Source organism: Lepisosteus platostomus, chromosome 5 (assembly GCF_059453375.1).
Source record: "Lepisosteus platostomus isolate fLepPlt1 chromosome 5, fLepPlt1.hap1, whole genome shotgun sequence".
NCBI classification, from domain to species: Eukaryota; Metazoa; Chordata; class Actinopteri; order Semionotiformes; family Lepisosteidae; genus Lepisosteus; species Lepisosteus platostomus.
The window spans coordinates 63,811,532-63,831,936 of NC_142615.1; the positions used below are offsets into that span (position 1 = coordinate 63,811,532).

The 20,405-nt window shown below is 41.3% G+C and overlaps 5 non-coding genes across 5 annotated transcripts; all 5 read left to right on the forward strand.

Moving 5' to 3' along the window:
• Window positions 1–1,559: 1,559 nt before the first annotated feature.
• On the forward strand, window positions 1,560–1,631 carry trnaa-ugc (transfer RNA alanine (anticodon UGC)). Its single transcript has one exon. It is a non-coding gene; the product is annotated as a tRNA-Ala (tRNA).
• A 1,297-nt stretch (window positions 1,632–2,928) lies between these two features.
• trnak-uuu (transfer RNA lysine (anticodon UUU)) lies at window positions 2,929–3,001 on the forward strand. Its single transcript has one exon. It is a non-coding gene; the product is annotated as a tRNA-Lys (tRNA).
• A 6,798-nt stretch (window positions 3,002–9,799) lies between these two features.
• Window positions 9,800–9,871, forward strand: trnat-cgu (transfer RNA threonine (anticodon CGU)). The gene has a single exon. It is a non-coding gene; the product is annotated as a tRNA-Thr (tRNA).
• A 3,953-nt stretch (window positions 9,872–13,824) lies between these two features.
• trnai-uau (transfer RNA isoleucine (anticodon UAU)) lies at window positions 13,825–13,918 on the forward strand. Its single transcript has 2 exons — window positions 13,825–13,862; window positions 13,883–13,918. It is a non-coding gene; the product is annotated as a tRNA-Ile (tRNA).
• A 5,760-nt stretch (window positions 13,919–19,678) lies between these two features.
• trnal-caa (transfer RNA leucine (anticodon CAA)) lies at window positions 19,679–19,791 on the forward strand. Its single transcript has 2 exons — window positions 19,679–19,716; window positions 19,746–19,791. It is a non-coding gene; the product is annotated as a tRNA-Leu (tRNA).
• The last annotated feature ends 614 nt before the right edge of the window (window positions 19,792–20,405 follow it).

A 20,405-nucleotide genomic window follows, 5' to 3' on the forward strand; every position in this document is an offset into this window, starting at 1 on the left:
GCTCTCTAATAACTGTGGCTGAAGATATGTCTGATACAACAACCGCCTCAGGTTTAGAAGTATAATAGTCTATGACAGTCAATATGTATTCATTCTGAATGGGACCTACCAGGGCAATGCCCAATTTTGTCCAAGGCCTTGGTGGTAATTCAAGTGGTTGGAGAGGTTGATCCTCCTGCAATGGCTGATTCAACACACAAGTGGAACAATTCCTGATTAGTCTTTCAACATCACTGTTCATGTTGGGCCAGTAAAAGTTGCTTCTCAGGTACTGTTTTGTACGAGCTACACTGTGATGAGTCTCATGTGCTATTTTCAGTGTTTGTCTGATTTTTGTTTTCGGTAACACAATCCTCTGTCTTCTTAAAAGCAGTCCATCATATGTAGATAACTCCAACCTACACCTGTGGTATGGCTGCAGTTTGTCTGGAATTGGATTAGGCCATTGTCCTTTTTCATCTATGGACATCAACAATTTCAATGTGTCATCTTCGTTTGTTGCTTGTTTAAGTTCCTCAAGTGTCAGTGCATGCAGTTCATAAGTGCTGATTGAAAGCATTCTATCAACATAGGTGTCTTCATAACCAGTGTCTTCTGTGTCTGGTAAAGGAAGACGTGACAATGAGTCTGCGACATTGGTTTTCCCTACTATGTGTTCAATTTTGTAATCATAAGGCCATAATCTCAATCCAAGTCTTTGTATCCTGGGTGGTAACAATGTTGCCTTTTTGGGATTGAACATATAAATGAGGGGTTTATGATCCATTTGAAGTGTGAACTTGCCTCCCCATAAATATGTCCTAAAATGTTCCACTGCCCAAACACAACCCAAGGCTTCACGCTCTATTTGTGAGTAATGCCTTTCTGTTGGGGTAAGTGAGCGACTTGCATATGCCACTGGTTTGTTCTGTCTATTTTCTTGTCTTTGTAGCAATACTGCTCCAAGTCCTAAAGGATTCGCGTCACTGATCACTACTGGTGGTGCATCTAGTTTGAAGTATGCCAGACATGGTTCAGTTACAAGTGCTCTTTTCAACTCGGCAATGGCTTTCTCAGTTTCCGATGTCCATTCCCACTTCTGTCTTTTCCTCGTTAGTTTTCTAAGAGGTTCTGATATGTCTGCATAATTAGGAATAAATTTAATCAAAAATCCACAAGTTCCTAAGAATGAGCGCAAAAGTGCAACATTCTCAGGTCTCGGCGCACTGCAAACATGCATAGTTGAATCAAGAGCACTTAAAAGATGCAAAAAGTTTCAAATAAAACAGAATTGAAAGACAGTCGAGTAAGGAGGTAGAAAAAAAGCACTTCCCCGTCTGGGAATTAACCACCGTCGCACGTGTGACTGGATACAAAAATAATAGATTAATTTGTGCCCAGTCTCTTGAAGCTTCAATGCGATTATTTTTCCTTCCTTATTTCTTCATTCCCATGCATTTACTCTGTAGTAGAGGAAACGCGAAAGTGGGAAACTGGCAGGCATTCTTCGTGAGTGGTGGATTGTGATCAGTGAGCATCTGGACAAGTCTGGACAAGTCTTTTCCATTACCTTTTCCATTGGGGATGTAGCTCAGCGGTAGAGTGCATGCTTTGCATGGATGAGGTCCCTGGTTCAATTCCTGGCATCTCCAGGTGCTTTATATTCACATCGCAATCTTCTGTTGAGTGAGAACTCTTTGCTCGTGTTCAGAGAGAGCCAGGTTTACACAATTAAATGCAGGCACACTCGACGTGCTGCAGAGTTGCGCTGCTGTTTTAAATGTACCTCATTTAGTTCTGTTAAATCTTAAATTATTTGAACTAATAATTTAGTTCAAATTCAGGAAATCCAGAGATTGCTTCACACTTGTGGCTGTTGCAGAAAACACCTGTTGAATCTCACCCGGGATTTCCTGAGAGATCATTCAGCGAGCGAATCCTCCTTCTGAACTCCGCACTAAACTGAAAGCTTCACGAATTCCTCACTGCGTGTCCTGTACTGTTACAAGTGCTTTCGTGTAGATGTGAAACACTCCATAAACACACTTTGAACTTTTCCATTTGTTAAGGAAAATGCAAAAGAGCATGACAAGTATTGATCGTATAAAATATCCATGGCACAACTCGAGAAAGTACTGAAGGACTACACATCGACTTTTGATGATTACAAGAGATTCAAGAAACACAATCGTCCGCAGCTGGGTTTGGATCCTGAACTCTAGAGTTAAAAGAACATAAGCAAAGGATATGACCAATAAACTCTCTGAATTGCCTTATAGTTTATGAAATAAAACAATTTCTTAATAAATTCTAACTGTTGATAGACGATTTATTGAATTTTAACAAAATCACAATTACAAACTTTTTCGGTTAAACTGTTATTCACATACTCTAACATAAATAAACGTTAGTGTCTTCCGGTGTGTGAGCCAATTTCTCCAACAAATATGTGTTAGTCTGTCGGGCTGTGCAAGGTGTTAAGAAATAGAATTTCGAAAAGACAGGCTCCCTAAGCTTAACATCAAGGCTGTTCTCTACAGAAATGCTCTTTAAATTTCAGCACTGTTGCAACTCCCTTTATAAAGGGTGTGCACACGTATACAACCAAGTCATTGAAATATTTTTTAATTATTGTTCCAAAAAACGTTCCATTTGTTTTCTTTTTAATGTTGTTGATTAAAAGATTTTATTAAATGAGAAAAAAATCTGAATGTGAAAAAAGGTCAAAATGCTATTGAAAAAAATCAGTAATGTGAGGAAAGATGGATTTTAGGAGCCCCTTACCTCCCCATGTCATGCTGTATTTCTCACTCATTCTACTGGGCGTGGTGCCGTCGCTTCATGATAAAGTCTGTCAGTGGTCATTCGAGACGGGTCAGGTATGACTGCTCTTCGGAACAAGAGACAGGTGACTTGCGAGGATCCCGACAGTGTCGACCTTCTTTCAGAGCCTGGATAGCTCAGTCGGTAGAACATCAGACTTTTAATCTGAGGGCCCAGGGTTCAAGTCCCTGTTCGGGCAGTTGTGCCATTCTTAAGTCTATTGTGAATGTCATTCTAAATAGCCTTTTATCTTTCACTCTTCTAGCTGTACTGTGGTTATTTTAAATGTCCATTACTTGTATTTACAGTAGTGTATTTAGTGTTTCATTTCACAAACCGAAAATGTTCAAGTAGATCTTGTCACTCTACTCACGTAATCATCTAAATTAAATCACAGTAGAGTACAGAACACGCAGTGAGGAGCTCACACAGTGAGTACTCTTGAATACGACAAGAGGAAAGGCACACTGCACATCTGCAGAACATCACGTCCGAGTTTACAGTGACAGCAGAGGTTGGAAGCGACGTAGTTTTTTAATACTCGCTCGCTGAACGATCTCTCAAGAAACCTCGGTGGAGATTTAACGGGTGTCTAATAATCACGTTCAAAAAGATGACGATGTTTTTTTTTTTAACTAGGTAGCCTTAATGGCAACACGGTGTGAGTAGATCTTAAAGCAGCTGCAGAGTACCCGTAATGGCAACACAGTGCTTTGAGTTCGGCTTTTCTTATTTCTTCTGCAGAACCAGTGGAATCGGAATATACTGATCCGCATAAGAAGCGCTTTCGGTTTCTGATCATTTTTATTGAGCGCTGCTCTAAGTACCACAGGCAAGATGACTGGTGGTCTAAGGCGTTGCGTTCAGGTCGCAGTTAACCCTGGAGACGTTTGTTAAAATCTCACTTCTAATAAAGAGGTCTTTCTCGTTAGAGTAGAAACGATAGAAGCCTTAAGCGGGAAACAAATCACAACATCTCGCATTTCACGTGTTTAATGTTAACTGTCTCAGTGGTTGCCTCGGTGATTGATGGCTCTTCTCCCTCGCAAGGTGACGGCAAACTTCTTCAGAGAGGGAGTCTCCCACGCACGGCTTTTCTTTATCAAGAGCTGAGACAACAGAAACAGACTTCCAACTGACATGAATTACTTCTTGAGCGTTTATGACTGTCTTTAAAAGCTGAGAGCAGGTGAAAAAGTCTTTGGAAATGAGGCAATGACTGCTGACAGTAAACAGAGCTGACGCTCAGCTGCAGACAAGCGCTCCTCGTTAGTACAGTGCTGAGTACCCCCTCTTGTTGCGCTGGAGACTGGGGTACGTTTCTGTGACAGGGTGCTGGTTTAATTTTTTAACAACCTGAGTTCACTTAAAAAAGTATGTACTGTGTACTACGTTTCGGACTAGATAGTGCGGTAGAATATGGAGATCATCTCCAGCTTTGAGCTCAACTGCAACAAGAAGTCATGCTAAATGTAGTATAGTGAGTAGACATCGCGAGACAACAGAACGAGAGAGTAGAAGGCGGGAATATATGGTGTAAGGGCGTGATCTGTGTAGTTAATAAAATAGTTAAAATAATATAAAAACGTCTCTAAATTTAGATACACAACATTTATGGCGACGAGAGATGAGTGCTTGACGGACTCAAAGCGAGCAGAACACTGCAGATTTTAGTATCGGGGCTCCCGTGCAGCGGATTTTCGCCAACCTCCCTGGAGAAAAAGGTACACATTAACAGAGTGTAGCTGCCTTAGACGCTTACTTTACACCGCGAAAGTTAGCTTGAAGTTCGAAAACGATTTTGGCACGCCTGTAGCGCTTTCACGAAATCTCTTAGAGTTACAAAAACACTTGCTTTGTGTATAAAATACATTGTGGATGCTTTCTCAGCCTTTACTTTTTCGTTTTTATGACATTTTTTTGACCAAGCACGAATATGCTTTTGTCCATATCTCCGCAATGGAAGCACAGAACGCCTTCAAACCAAAAGCATTTTAAAGACCACGACTTGTGGATATTTCCACAGCCTTTACATCAATCTATCGGTGAGCTAATTATCTTTTTTTAAACCTCCGGTTTTTCATCGATGCGTAATTACGCACGAACTGGAACCCGGGGGACCACTGTGTGAACACGTTCACAAAGCGAGAAATACTGTTCAATACGGCTTCATGCGAAAAACCCGTATATGACCATAGGAAGCAGAACAGCGCGGTCTCCAATTACCCAGACTGTAAGCACGGGAATAAAGCTTTGTTTGATTTCTGAAACCCTTCCTTTACGTCCTGTTTTCATTCAGGTAAGGGTCAACTATATTCACAATACTACTGACAGCAGGAAGATTAAAATATTCTTTACTCAGCAGCTTATTAAAAACAGCTCCCATGATGTTCAAACCGATTTTTTACACAGAACACTGACACAGCTTTGTGTTCTGAATCTCTTTTTCTCTTGCTTTTATTTAATGTGGCACAATGCACTGGTTCACAAACCAATAGCATTTAAACCACAGCACCCACAATGCTGCAGGTAAGTGTTTTGCACACTAAGCAGGTCATCTGACTATTCCCAGCTTTGTTTTGGGTTATGGAACCTTTATTTTTTTATGATTTTCTGAAGATAACACTACAGGTGGGATGGGTGGGTTGTCTTCATGGCTCAATAGCATTTCAAATACAGCACCCACACTGCTGAAACCAAGTGTTTTACACACCAGACAGGCCCCCGAACCTCATACAACCTTAATGTGGCTCTGGCCCCTTTCTTTATTTTGTAATGAGTTTCTGAAGATAACACTACAGGTAATACACTGGGACGGGTGGGTCGTCTTCGTGGCTCAATAGCATTTCAAATACAGCACCCACTCTGCTGAAACCAAGTGTTTTACACACCAGACAGGCCCCCTAACTTTATATAACATTGCTGTGGCTGTGGCCCCTTTCTTTAATTTTTTATGATTTTCTAAAGATAACACTACAGGTAATACACTGGGACGGGTGGGTCGTCTTCATGGCTCAATAGCATTTCAAATACAGCACCCACTCTGCTGAAACCAAGTGTTTTACACACCAGACAGGCCCCCAAACCTCATACAACCTTACTGTGGCTGTGGCCCCTTTCTTTATTTTGTAATGATTTTCTGAAGATAACACTACAGGTAATACACTGGGACAGGTGGGTCGTCTTCGTGGCTCAATAGCATTTCAAATACAGCACCCACTCTGCTGAAACCAAGTGTTTTACACACCAGACAGGCCCCCAAACCTCGTACAACCTTACTGTGGCTGTGGCCCCTTTCTTTATTTTGTAATGAGTTTCTGAAGATAACACTACAGGTAATACACTGGGACGGGTGGGTCGTCTTCATTGCTCAATAGCATTTCAAATACAACAGCCACACTGCTGAAACCAGGTGTTTTACACACCAGACAGCCCCCAGAACCTTATACAACCTTGCTGTGGTTGTGGCCCCTTTCTTTATTTTTTTATGAGTTTTTCAATATGGCACCATTAGACAGGCGGTACATGGGGATAGTACATCGTGCTCTTCACGAGTCAATAGCTCTTCAAGCACAACTGCCACAGTGCTGCAACCAGGTGTTTTACACACCAGACAGCTCCCCTAACCTTATACAACCTCGCTTTGAGTTGTTTAACATTTCTTTCAAATCACTTGGGTTCATCAATCATTTGATCATTTTTCAGCGTGGAATAAACCTATTACTTGTTCCTTGGAGATTACTATCTGCTGATAAGATATGATCGCTATATTGACCATATACAATTTCTTGCATAAGGAATTCATATTTTGCATACACCGATCCCCCCGGAGTCCCAAGTGATTCTGGTTTTGGAAAGCTAAAGGACAATGAGCTTCACGATACCAGGGGGACAGTGGGTGGTCAAGTCTCCCCTAAACAATGGATCTTGTCAGATTATGATGTCAGTGCATTTAATAAATGTTGTTGAACTCTCTTTAGCCCAAATACAGAGGAGCCCAGACCCAGAATGTTACTGACAGAGAGTGATCTCATTATGTGTGTTTGGATTTTAACAACTATTTTTATTGTTTGCTAGAACCAAAACAATCTATGTTAGACATTTTCATCTTCAGCCAAAAATACAAACCTGTGTACGTAGTGTGGTGCAGGTTCTTGTCCCATCCTGCTCTTGGTCCAGGTTGAGGGTTGCACCGATTCTGAATCTTGTTAGCTGGTATGGATGGGTTTGGGGGTGTTGATACCAGAGTGGTCCAGGAGGGGGATTCAGGTGTCTCGGGGGCATTCTTGTTTTTCTATGAGTTCAGGTTGATTCTGTTGGTTCTGTCATGTATCTCCCTCACGCAGGCAAGCGCTCCCGCATTCCCTCGAGCTCTCCCCATACCAAACGTGCACATGTCAATCAGTCCTCTACTTAAACCCTCATCTGTCCCCCGGTCATTGCTCACGATTGAGATTCTCTCCCGGAGCTTACCTACTAACTACGCTTTTGCCTTACTATGACTTCTCCCCTGGACCTCGACCCCGCTTTTCCGACAACTGCTTTAGCCACTCGATTTTGTACCTTCGCCTGTTTTACGCTTTCTCTGATCCTGACCCCAGCCTGTCTCTTCATTTACGCCTCTGCCTACCGACGCAACTTCTACGCCTTCCCGGACTCGGGCCCCTGCCTGTTTACTCCGACTACGCCTGCGTCTCGCGCCAACCCTACCAAGGGCACCGCATTGGATCCCTATCCTCAGCAGTCAGCCCCTGCGTGACAGGTTCTGAGTGTCTTGGTTACATCCGTTTGTGTGTATAGATGAAAAAGCTATTGAAGAGCACCCCCACACCCCCCACCCGTCTCGGTGGAAGTTGCCATGTTCATAAAATCCTAAAAAGATAATTAAAGTTGCACACAACAAAGCATGACTGTGAAAGGTCAGGAGGCCTGCCTAGTGAGCACAACACTTGATTACAGTCAAAAAAAACATTAAAAAATAAAGAAATGTTCCACAACTCAAAGCGAGGTTGTATAAGGTTAGGGGAAATGTCTGGTGTAAAACACCTGGTTGCAGCACTGTGGCTGTTGTGCTTGAAGAGCTATTGACTCATGAATAGCACCCCCCAATCCCCATGTACCGCCTGTCTAATGGTGCCATATTGAAAAACTAAAATTCTTATTAAAAAAATAAATAAAGGGGCCACAACCACAGAAAGGTTGTATAAGGTTAGGGGACCTGTGTGGTGTGTAAAACACTTGGTTTCAGCAGTGTGGTTGTTGTATTTGAAATGCTATTGAGCCATGAAGACTACCCAACTATCGCACTGTGTTACCTGTAGTGTTATCTTCAGAAAATCATAAAAAAATAAAGAAAGGGGCCACAGCCACAGCAAGGTTATATAAAGTTAGGGGGCCTGTCTGGTGTGTAAAACACTTGGTTTCAACAGTGTGGGTGCTGTATTTGAAATGCTATTGAGCCATGAAGACTACCCACCTATCGCACTGTGTTACCTGTAGCGTTATCTTCAGAAAATCCTAAAAAATATAAAGAAAGGTTCCACAACCCAAAACAAAGCTGGGAAAAGTCAGAGGACCTGCTTAGTGTGCAAAACACTTGCTGCATTGTGGGTGCTGTGGTTTAAATGCTATTGGTTTGTGAACAGAATACCCCTGTCCCAGTGCATTGTGCCATATTAAATAAAAGCATGAGAAAAAGAGATTCAGAATGCAAAGCTGTGTCAGTGTTCTGTGTAAAAAATCGGTTTGAACATCATGGGAGCTGTTTTTAATAAGCTGCTGAGAAAAGAATATTTTAATCTTCCTGCTGTCAGTAGTATTGTGAATACAGTTGACCCTTACCTGAATGAAAACAGGACGTAAAGGAAGGGTTTCAGAAATCAAACAAAGCTTTATTCCCGTGCTTACAGTCTGGGTAATGGGAGACTGCGCTGTTCTGCTTCCTATGGTCATATACGGGTTTTTCGCATGAAGCCGTATTGAACAGTATTTCTCGCGTTGTGAACGTGTGCACACAGCGGTCCCCCGGGTTCCAGTTCGTGCGTAATTACGCATCGATGAAAAACCGGAGGTTTAAAAAAAGATAATTAGCTCACTGATAGTTTGATGTAAAGGCTGTGGAAATATCCACAAGTCGTGGTCTTTAAAATGCATTTGGTTTGACGGCGTTCTGTGCTTCCATTGCGAAGATATGGACAAAAGAATATTCGTGCATGGTCAAAAAAATGTCATAAAATCGAAAAAGTAAAGGCTGAGAAAGCATCCACAATGTATTTTATACACAAAACAAGCATTCTCGCAACTCTAAGAGGTTTCGTGAAAGCGCTACAGGCGTGCCAAAATCGTTTTCGAACTTCGAGCTAACTTTACCCCGGTGGAGAAAAGTGGTTTTGGAACGGCATAAATTTAGGCAGAGAACTTAGTCTCAGGACGAATCTGTTGATGCTTTTGTGACTGCACTAAGAGAACTGGCTAAATCTTGTGACTTTGGAGTATTGGAAACTGACATGTTAAGAGATCAACTTGTGGAAAAATGTGCACCTAAGAGACTATAAATTGCTGCAGGAGGAAGGGCTGACTTTAGAAAGAGCTCTTACAGTCGCTAGAATTCATGAAGCAGCTCAAGCAGAATCAAGAATGCTTTCTGACCACAGTGACAAAGTGACACTGAACGGGGCGCTCGCTCAAAATTTACAAACAAAAGCCGAGCAGCAGGACGCAGTCATGCTAGAGAAATAGAAGAACAGGGGACGGCTGGCATTACATGTTACAGGTGCGGACTAACAACGCACAAAGCAGATGAATGCGGAGCGTGAACAGCAAAATGTCTACACTGCAAGAAAACAGGACATTGTGCACAAGTCTGCAGAACATCACGTCCGAGTTTAAGGACAAGTATCCCTTTTATTGTTGTTGCTGCCTCCAGTTTACATTTGGCGATGTAAACCAGATTCAGAAAAAAGTAATTTGAACAACCTTATTCCCATGCTTCCTTGAAGGCGCGGTGGCCAAGTGGGAAGGCGTCGGTCTCGTAAACCGAAGAGCGTGGGTTCAAGCCCTACCCGTGCCTGTTTCATTTGTCACCGCTTTCCTTCAGTTTCAAAGTCTTAAAAAACTCGCAATGTAGGGATCTCAATAGTAAGAGAACATAACTGTCGCCAGTGATTAGTATTCTTGCATATCCTGCCTTGTTTTTTAGTCGACAAAGCTTATCTCTCTTCACACCCATCTTCCGAATGATCGCCTCAGCATTGGGAAGGAACGTGCGCTTGGTACAGCCCCCGACTCCACGGTCTGATCACAAACAGATCGGGTGAGCTGTCAGTCCAGGTTGGAAGTTACGTTCGTAAGCACTTAAAATCTGATTTAGGAACGAGAAGACCATGCTTTTTTATACGAGTAAACGATAAAATAATATACTGCCTGCAAGACTATGTCAAGTTCAAGTTCAAGTCCAAGTTTATTGTCATTATACTCATACACAGGTATATGGTATAACGAAATGCTATTTAGCTAGCTCTCGGACATAAGTAGTACAAAGAAAAAAACACAGCAACAATACAATTATATAACAGAAGAAAGACAACAGCCGATGTGCATAAAACAACAACAGGCAGTATGCAAAACAACAAAAAGGTAACAGGTTATGTGCAAAAACATGCATCAAAAGAATGAAATAAAGGGATAGAAATGATGGGGAGTGAGCTTTTGACATGTATGGTAGAGGTAGATTTTCAATGTGTGTTTGAGTTTTTGGTAAGAAAGAAGGCACTGTGAGTTTCAGATCATAGGTGAGAGGTGAGGAGAGAGTGAGAGAGGCTGGGAGTTTAATAGTTTGATAGTGCGGGGGTAAAAACTGTTTCTGAGTCTGGGAGTCCGGACCTGAATGCTCCGCTACCGTTTTCCATGTCATGCTAAACGCCACAAATTGTGTTCGTCCAGTCGTATCAATCGTCCTAAAGTTACGGAAAATCGGATGCGACTGGTGCAATCAGCACACATTTTTTCAGGATAGTCGAGCGGTTTAAAACAGCAAATTCACAGCTTCGTGTCTTTTAAGCTTTGTGTTTCACTCTCCAAATAGAGGCACGGGTTCAAATCCCACTTCCGACAGTCAGGCGTTTTACCCTGTCTTTTTTTACCTGCCTTTACACTGTTTCAGTCTTATTGTGCTCACTGACAATCACAGTACGAGGAAAACGGAGAAACTGCTTAGCAAAAACATAACGGACAGAAAAAAGCTTCGTAAACACGTGAATGTGGTTAGCATCAGTAAGGTATGCATTCAAATGTTTAAGGCAGATTTATAACAGCAGCAGAAGAAAGGTGCAGCCTTTGTGAGAATTCGCAGGTTTTTATGCTGCTTGGACTTCTTTCAAGCCTATGAAGTGACCCCCGTTTTATTTTCATTTTCAAACTTCAGAACCGAATAACAAAAAGGTTTCATGTGTGACAGCATTCCGTTGCAAATACTGGTTCCACGATGTATTCAGCGACGGGAATTAAATATTTTAGTGCTGGCTCAAATGCGAGGAATTTCAGAAAAACCCGGAAAAGCAACGCTTGCAGTAAATGACAAATTTAAAGCGTGTAGTCAGCATGAACAGAACAATGCAATGCTCTGTAAAAACGATCTGGAGCCGCAATTACTCTTTTATCTCGGGCAGTTCATTCCGATACGATGTTTCCGCAGAATAAATGAAATGCCGAACTCCAAACATGTTGTTGCCATTATTGTTACTCCTGCTGCTGTAGTTTTAAGCTTTAATCAGTGGGTATGTAATGTTGTAAAGGGGCTGGACTACTTTGTTCAGTCCAAATTCCATTATGTGAATTTATGCTTTTTTAATATAAGCATTAACAATACAATGCGTGCTCAAAAACAGTTACTTATTAGCTTAAGAAGCGGCAGTGTTTTGACAAAGTGTGGTATTCGAACAGAAAATGCTGAAGTGTTTAATACTTGCTTGTGAGCAGATCTCCCTCGATTTAGACAAACTCTTGTTCGGCCGATGATTTCATATCAAAATCTGAATCAAGTGGAAAGAAAGCTGAATTACGCTGGGTACTGGGTATCACTGTTACGCCATCAGGTCATGCTAGGAGGATTGGGGGATCAAATTGACACAGAGGGACCCAATGTGGGGGCTGAACCCACAGTTCTGAGATTAAGAGATTCTTGCTCTATGGACTGCGCCTATATAACTCTTGTGCTACAGCAGTAATGTTTCTGGGTGTGGATGAACATGACATAATAGGTTGACAGCAGGAACACGTGGCCCACAGGCAGTGACAGTATCGCTATCACATTTGGCTGCAGTATATTGTGTTGAGAGCAGCAATAACGTTCCTGCAGAGATGGGAGTGCCTTTAATACAGCTCTTTTAATCGGACAGAGTAACAGGAACTGACCTAAAGTTTCGGCTGTGGATCCATTTCCACATGGGGGAAAGAGACAGTAAAATTGCGATGAAGAAACAGAAAGATTTGTGCTCGCTGCAAAGTAGGAAAGAGGTGGTCAGACACATAAAACAGCTTGGTGATAATTTGCAGCGACAGTTTTATGTTATTTAGTACACGATTTCTCTTCATGTTCCTTAAGATGTGTAATTTGTATGTTGGTTGTATGAGAACATGTTCTTCTAAAGTCCTGTCAATTGACAGAGGAGAGCTAGCTGGCGCAGTCGAACAAATCCGTGTTATATTTTTAAAATAGTTTAGCTAATGAGCAACGAGAGTATAAATGAATTCTCCCACCCTCCATTCGAAGATAAAACTCCATGTGCGAGTCCAAGTTTCCTTGAAGCTACTGATGTTCGTCATTATTGGACATTCCCGGTGATATTGATTAAGGAGCTCAATTTTTACTTGTTGTAGTTCAACATGTGCAAAACATTCGTATCCCCTGCAAATATCGGCAAGGTCAGTGATATTCTCAACAATTTGTGCCATTGCAATTCGTGCAATTCATGCCATACTTTTTCGAAATGTATTCTGACATGCCAGGATCATATTTAAAAAACTGGTGCCTTAAAATTTCTTGCACTTCAGGATTTTGATAGTCTGTTACATTGTCTTTCACACGTCGGTGTCAGAACTGTGAGACATTTTCATAATCGGGGGGAAGGCCGTAGCAATAAGCAGAAAGTGCAATCACCTTTTCCCAGTGTAAGTCCGTGTTGTGGTGAGTTTTTAAAATTGGTTTGCGATTTTCTGAAAAATATTCCATACAAAAATATAATTTGGACAGTCGCTATTTATTTGGATATTCCCTTTCAGTGAAGATGTCTGCAGTATTCCAGCCGGATTAGTACTGATCGAAGAGAGCCATCTACAGGCGAAAGGCGACATAACATCACAGCAGCACCATTTAAGGTGGAACGAAAAACACGCATAAGAAGCTGGCGAATAAGAAGCCAACTTAAGCCTCGTAGCAGACCCTGGGAGGCACGCTCAAAATAATCATCTTTCCCAGTACTTCAGAGTCATATTTAGATCGCTTTACTGCAATTTTATTTGACTGATGGGAGATGTGAAGCCATCGAACCTGTACTGCGCTTTCACATTGAAATTGAAGCCATTTCTCATGCTTTCTCTCAGTGTCCGGGGTGCAATTGCGTGTAAAGGAGGCGACTTGAAAATGAAACGTGTAATCACCTTACAGAGGGTCTTCACGACGGGGTGCGTCAGCTAGTTCTCCATTATTGTCAGTTTACTGGACTTCTGAAGAAACCTATCTACAATGAAGATACAAACTGCACGGTTTAAGGCACATGAAGAGAAATCTGTTTGCTGATTGACTCAAAACATGTCGATACAAATAATCTGCCAGGCTGATTTACTTGTCCGACCACTTCCCTCCGTCCCCCTTTGCTGTTAGCACAATTCGTTCAGTTTCTTTTCTTGTATTTTCCTTGCTATTTTATTGTTCCTTTTCCCCAGGTGGAGATGGATCCACAACCGAAACCGTTTTCACCCTGTGTTTCTGCACCGTCAGTCTGTATGAAGAACAGAAGTTGCACAGCTCCAGTGGCGCAATCGGTCAGCGCACGGTACTTATACAGCAGTGCACAGCAGAGTCATGCCGAGGTTGTGAGTTCAAGCCTCACCTGGAGCAGTGTCTTTCTCTACTGAGCGCAACTGTCGAGTTTAGATACTCTCAGGTATTTGATGGAGATAAATTAACATCAAACGAACAAGTAACGATTTATTTCGAGTCACAATCAAAGAAGGCTCCACAGCTGAAACGTTGTGTTTACCTCTATTTTCAGCATGGAATAAACCTATACTTTTCCATTTGCAGCCCACGCATGCTGTGATGCAGCTCCCTACTTAAATTACTATCAGCTGTATACCTCCAGTTGACCTGTACACAAATATATGAGAGGGGTCTACTGAGACGAGAGGAGCACTGAAGACTTGATGAAGCTCTCGCATTAGATTATGTGTTTATGTTGTTCCCCAGATTTGTTTTAATGTTCTTTTTCTTTTGAAGTTGTTGTGTTTGGTTGTTTTTTTATAGTTGCTAGACAACTACAGGGATTTACCTAGGTTCCCGTAAGACTTCTCGTTTTGTGTTTGTTGTGTTTTCGGGTTACAACGATTTTTTTTTTCTATTGATAGGACCCCACGCATTACTGTGGGACTAGTTAACTTTAGTTCTTACATTGTACCTGAAATTACCACATAAACTACTACTGTACTCTGTTTTCCTTTTTTTTTTTAAAAAAGGCAAACCTAATGTTTGTTTCTCCTTGCTTCTGATTGGTAGCTACAACGGGTCAGTTGCAACAAACTGGCTGCTGAAATTTGTCAGCAGCTCTGTAGCAAACCTGTTCTCAATTGCAACAAACCTAAAATAACAGCTGCTCCCCATTAGATGTTACTAAAGTAGGAGACTAAGCAGACGAAGTGGAACAATAGATTACATTGGAACTGTCCTGAATGTAGTGGAAATAATATCGTCATTAAGTAATGAACAATTGCTTTCCAGACACTACAATTATCCACAAGGAATTTTATCAATACATATTTTATTAATAAAAGTGGAATATCTTAATAATGAAGTTTAATGTTATCTATATTAGTAGCTGTATTACAGGTAATGCATGCACAGACTTTATTATACTATAATGAATTTTCAGGTATCCCGGGGAGAGAACTGAAATGAAGGAAATACATATTTAAAAGGGGTGTAAGTCTTAAATGTGTTCGTTCACATAGGGGTGTTAATTGAATAGATTTGTTGTAATATTATTTGACTCTACACTTCTGTTTCTCAGGAGACAGCATTAATATCGGGGATTTGCGGATACAGATAATAAGTTGTACTATACAGGCAAATGTATGGTTACCTTAATGAAAAAAACTCTTATCATTAACCTTTTCAACATTATTATTTAAGACAGTCTTTCAGAACAGTATTCTCGTATTAGTGGCTATAGTCTAATGATAACGGTGGTGAAACAGGTGAAATGTGCGGAAAGAATTGGAGATGGAACAGGAGACTCATCCAGTCGATAGAAAGCTTGGGTAGGACTGCACAAACACGATGCCAGTGCTTAGTAGCGTCATTTAAAAAAATACGTGGTTTAACAATATCAACTGCTCTTCTGTGAGCTCAGCTCCACTACTAGTAATACATTGCCCAAATTTTCAAATTAGATACATGTGTTTTCTACATGTATGTAATTGGTACTTTTTTTGTTTTAACTGATTTAAAATATAATCTTTATAAAACAGACAAAGGGTTTATGTGTCGCGCATGAAATTCACACACAAGTAAGGAAAGATATCGCGCTTAGGAAGAAATCCAGAGTGCAGACGCCGGCGATTGAAAACAACCACATACAGCCTGTATGTGCTCTACCACTGAACTAAACTTCTGACAACTACTGTATCTTTATCTGCAGCACTTTCTTTTAGGAAGAGTGAGGAGTCTACAAGCCTAGAAAATAAGACAACTAAGTGAAAGATAAATTTTCACTTTTTGATTAAAGAACATAAAAAACACCTTTCTTCCAGCCAGATTCAAACCAGAGAGCAAAGAGTTCCCAGCTGTTTCCACTATATTCCTCCGCTCTTACAACTGAGTTATCGAAAACACAGGAAGCCCACCTTTTGTCTTACATAAAGCACAATGTAGTGCAGTGGTCCTATTTATTTAAATCCCAGTTCGAAATCAAATCTCATTCCCATAGTCCTGTTTAGTTTGAATTTAAGCAGTTGTAGCAGCAATACTTGGTAATAAGACAGAATTAAGCGTTGCTGTGCTTTCCTAAATGAGGCCCCATCTCACTCTCCATCTCTGTGGTGCAGCCACAGAGAAAGTATTCATGCAGGCTGATTTAAGATATTTTCTTTTGATAAGGGACAGCTCCCAAACAGGGATGCATTTAGCTAAGCCTGGCTATCATGATCAATGGTCATCCATTGGCGCCTATCTGTCTAGGGAGTGCCAAATGGACATCTGGACTGCATTCCTAAGTGTCAGGAGTAAGTGACTCGTATCTCACCTTGATCAACCAATCAGGGATTTGCAGGGCGTGGTAACACCACGTGGGTCTCCAATGCCCGCCAAAATCTCAACCAATCAGCACACATCTGTGTCTTGGTTAAAAAGGGAGCGCAAGCTCAGATCGGGGCTCTCCTTGGCCATTTTCGCGCATCCTCAGAGACAATCACATGATAACTGCTGTTGTCTGCACTGGGACTTGGACTTTGTTCTAAGCGCGAGGCCGAGGATCCCATACGTACTCAGAATTCTACCAACGTGAATGCTCCGCTTGATCAACGGCAGCCTACAGTTGGACCCTCGTCGACAACCTGAATAGCTTATTCAGTAGCAGCGCTGGTCCGGGAACGAACCAGCTTCTTCCCGGGCAAAAGAGTGACTTGTGCGGACTCGCGGTCACACTCTGTGCATAGATACTTTCTACTAGCCAGCTGGACTGCTGGTAGATCCCCTCGGAGCAACGACTGCCCTGCGCGTCGCAGTTAGATTCCTCCGCCCGTCCAACTCCGAGCTGCACCTCTACTGGTTGGCCGGTAGCCAGAGGACGCCGGGACAACGCCCATTGGACAACCACTGGAACCAAGGCTGCAACAGAGCCTGTCAGCTGGTTTGGTGTTCGTGCCGGGAAATTCCAAATCCATACACAGTGGATAAGTAAACCCCATGTCCTACATTGCGTCTCGAGAATTCAATTGTACCTCAACACAAGTTGTTATCAATTTAATTCACGAGTATTGCATTTACTTCCGAGTTTAGAGTAACAGTGGGTAATAACGCTGATTAGCGATTTGGTAACCGAACGATATATATTGACATATATTCTCTGTTGTGTATCTCTTTGTGTTTGCATCTCTTCGAGATTATATACCTTGTATATTGATAATCCTCACAGTAAGGTCTGCCGCTTGTATCCAGGCAGACTGGTATATGTTTGGTGCACAATTTATATTAATAACTGTATCTCGTGTATTGAACATGTGTGTGTGCGTTGTTAGTTGTTCTGACGACTGATTTTCTAAAAACCACAGCGAACCACCTCGTGATTACTGCTACATGAATAATTGTCTCAGTAAACCCATCAAACCTGTACACAGCTAAGGAAGAGTAGCTCGGAAAATACCCAACTCAACAAGCGAGCGCATTGGTTGCTCTTGCTCTTAATGCAAGGAGCTGTTTTTTTATTTCACATTCATCATTATTATCCAGAAACAGCTGCACAACTGGTCGCATTTGTGATTATGTCACTTCTCTGCAAAACTGGAAACTACTGTAGGTTTATGTAGCGCCAATACATTTAGCTGCTACTCCTGCTGCTACTCCTTCGTCCTGTTTTAAAAAAAAAACATAAACAATTTTCTAACAAACAACTCATGAATTATTGCCAGGATCTATATTTAGCGTTCGGTAGTGATAACACTGCTGATATTGATTGAGTAGAAATCTATGATGTATTGACAGCTTTATCTGAAGCGAGAAGTCCTAGAACCCCATCTATGAAGTTTAAGGATTCATACCAAGAAATGCCTTTTGTTTCCCACCCCAACTGCTGCTTTTGCATTACACATTATGTGAACATTACCAGTTTTGGTAGCTTCTGGGCACGATTTTCCTAAACTGAAACTTATTACAAAATTCTTTAAGATGAACCATGTCCAAAATTGTAAATCAGGACTAATTTTAATATCAAATGAAATTACTACAGAGGAAAAGGCTTAACTGAAATATGAATAAGACTATGCAAGCCTGAAAAATAGAACAATTCAATTTATAGAACTTATTTTTTTATTTTTTGAGAGATGGGCTCACACACCGGAAGACACTAACGTTTCTCTTCGTTAGAGTATGTGAATAACAGTTTAACCCCATTTGTTTGTAATTGTGATTCTGTTAAAATTAAAAAAGCATCTATCAATAGTAAGAAATTATCAAGAAAATAAGAAATTGTCTTATTTCATAAACTGTAAGACATGAAGACATTTACAGGTTATATCCTTTGCTTTGTCTTTTAACGCAAGTGGTCAGGATCCAAGCCCATGTTCAGACGGTTGTGTTTCTCTTGTAATCATCAAATGTCATTGTTTTGTCCTTCAGTTCTTTCTCGAGTTGTACCATGGATATTTTATACCATCAATACTTTTCATGCTCTTTTGCATTTTCCTTCACATACGGAAAAAAACTCAAGGCGTTCTTGTCACTGTGCTACACAGTACAGGACACGCAGTGAGTAATTCGCGCAGCTTTCAGAGGAATCCAGAGGGAGGACTCTTAATGCGAGGAGCTGGTTTTTTTTTTCGCATTAATCATTATTAACCAGAAACAGCTGCACAACTGGTTGCATTTGTGATTATGTCACTTCTCTGCTTCAGCAAGGTCAATAAAAGACTCTGAAAGTAGTAGAGAAAAACTGAATTAAAATCATATTAGCAATTCTGAGCGATATCTGCATACAGGCAATCCAATAAGAACGTTGAAATCTTTGAATGTCATCTCTCTATATATTGCGCTGCTTTTTACTTGGAGTAAAACTATTGGATTGAAGGGTTAAAATGTATTGTTGTTATTTGGAGAAATCAATGAACTCGTGATTTTATATGTTTTAAAAGACGGTCATGCGCACAGAAAAAAGACAGTGCTGATTATTTTTCTGGAGACGGAGCACTGATGACCTATCCGAGCCAATTGATAAAGCCCACCCAGTGGATACTCTAGCAGAACGTGGAAGAACGTTCACCATTGTAACCAAGGCAACCACAGGAACAACATCAAGAAGCACAATCAATTCCCCATTTAAATCTTTCGTGTAAGGTATGCCATGTGAAAGCATGAAGTAAATCCCCTGATCTCTTTTGAACATGGACAAGGTATTTCTGATGGAGCGCAATGAGCAAAGATTTAATAAGCTACTCCTGCCGATGATTCAGCTTAAAGAAGTAAAAGCTTCACAAACAAAAGCAGCTTGCTACCACAGCCAATATTAAATGTACTTGGTGGCACATTACCATTTGCACTGGCTCAAAAGTGGTCTCGGCAGACGTTGTTCCCTACGTAAAGCTGAAAGCGCCAAAGAGCATTTCCATTGAGAAAAAAAATCTTTCTTGATGTTAAACATAGAGAGCCTGCCTTTTAGAAGTTCTCCCTCTAAACACCTTGTGCAGCCTCCCGACAGACTAACAAAAAGGGCCTTTTCACCAACTCAATTTATAATACGCCCCTCAAAACTCACAACCGAATAACAATCCATCCGTATATTTGATTTCCAAGATCCATTCAAGGCAACTTGGGTCTTCGAAAGCAAATAATTTCAGGGAAGAAACTCAGTTTAGTCAACTACTGGTGCATTCAGCACATCACTTGCTTTTGCTTGTCAGGGTGGCCGAGTGGTCTAAGGCACCAGACTCAAGGAGATGTGTCTTTCCAGCTGGCTTGGGTGTTCTGGTCTCCAAATGGAGGTGTGGGTTCAAATCCCACTCCTGACAGCTTCTGTTTTTACCTCTCTTGAATTGTTCCAGTGCTAGCTGACAGTGAATGACTGAAATATAAAAGCAGCAGAAGAAAGCAAGCAACTCAGTGCAATTTGTGAGTATTCTGCACTGTCAAAAAGCACAGGTTTTCATACTTTTTGGAATTCGTAGCTCAAGAAGTGACTCCTGTTTCATTTTCTATTCACCAACTCGATTTGCATTCCGCCCCTCACACCTCACAACAGAATAACAAACGGCTTCATGTGCCACAGCATTCCCCTGTAGATTCGGTTTGCACTATGAATTAGGTGACCCCGAATGAAATATTTTAGTGTTGGCTCAAATGTGAGGAATTTCATGAACCCTCAAAAAGGAACGCTTGCAGAAAATGCCAGCAATTCAAAGCGTGTAGGCAGCATGAACAGACCAATTCTGCAATTTCTTTTATCGCGGGCGGTACTTTTCGATGGCTCTGCATTAGAAATGAGAAGTGCTGAACTCTAAACACGTTCTTGCCATAACTTCTACTACTGCTGCTACTTCTTCGTCCTCGAAAAAAGAAAAGACAGGCATGTTTTAAATCTCAAAATGATCTTCTGGATCCACAAGAAACATGTAAATCTGATTGA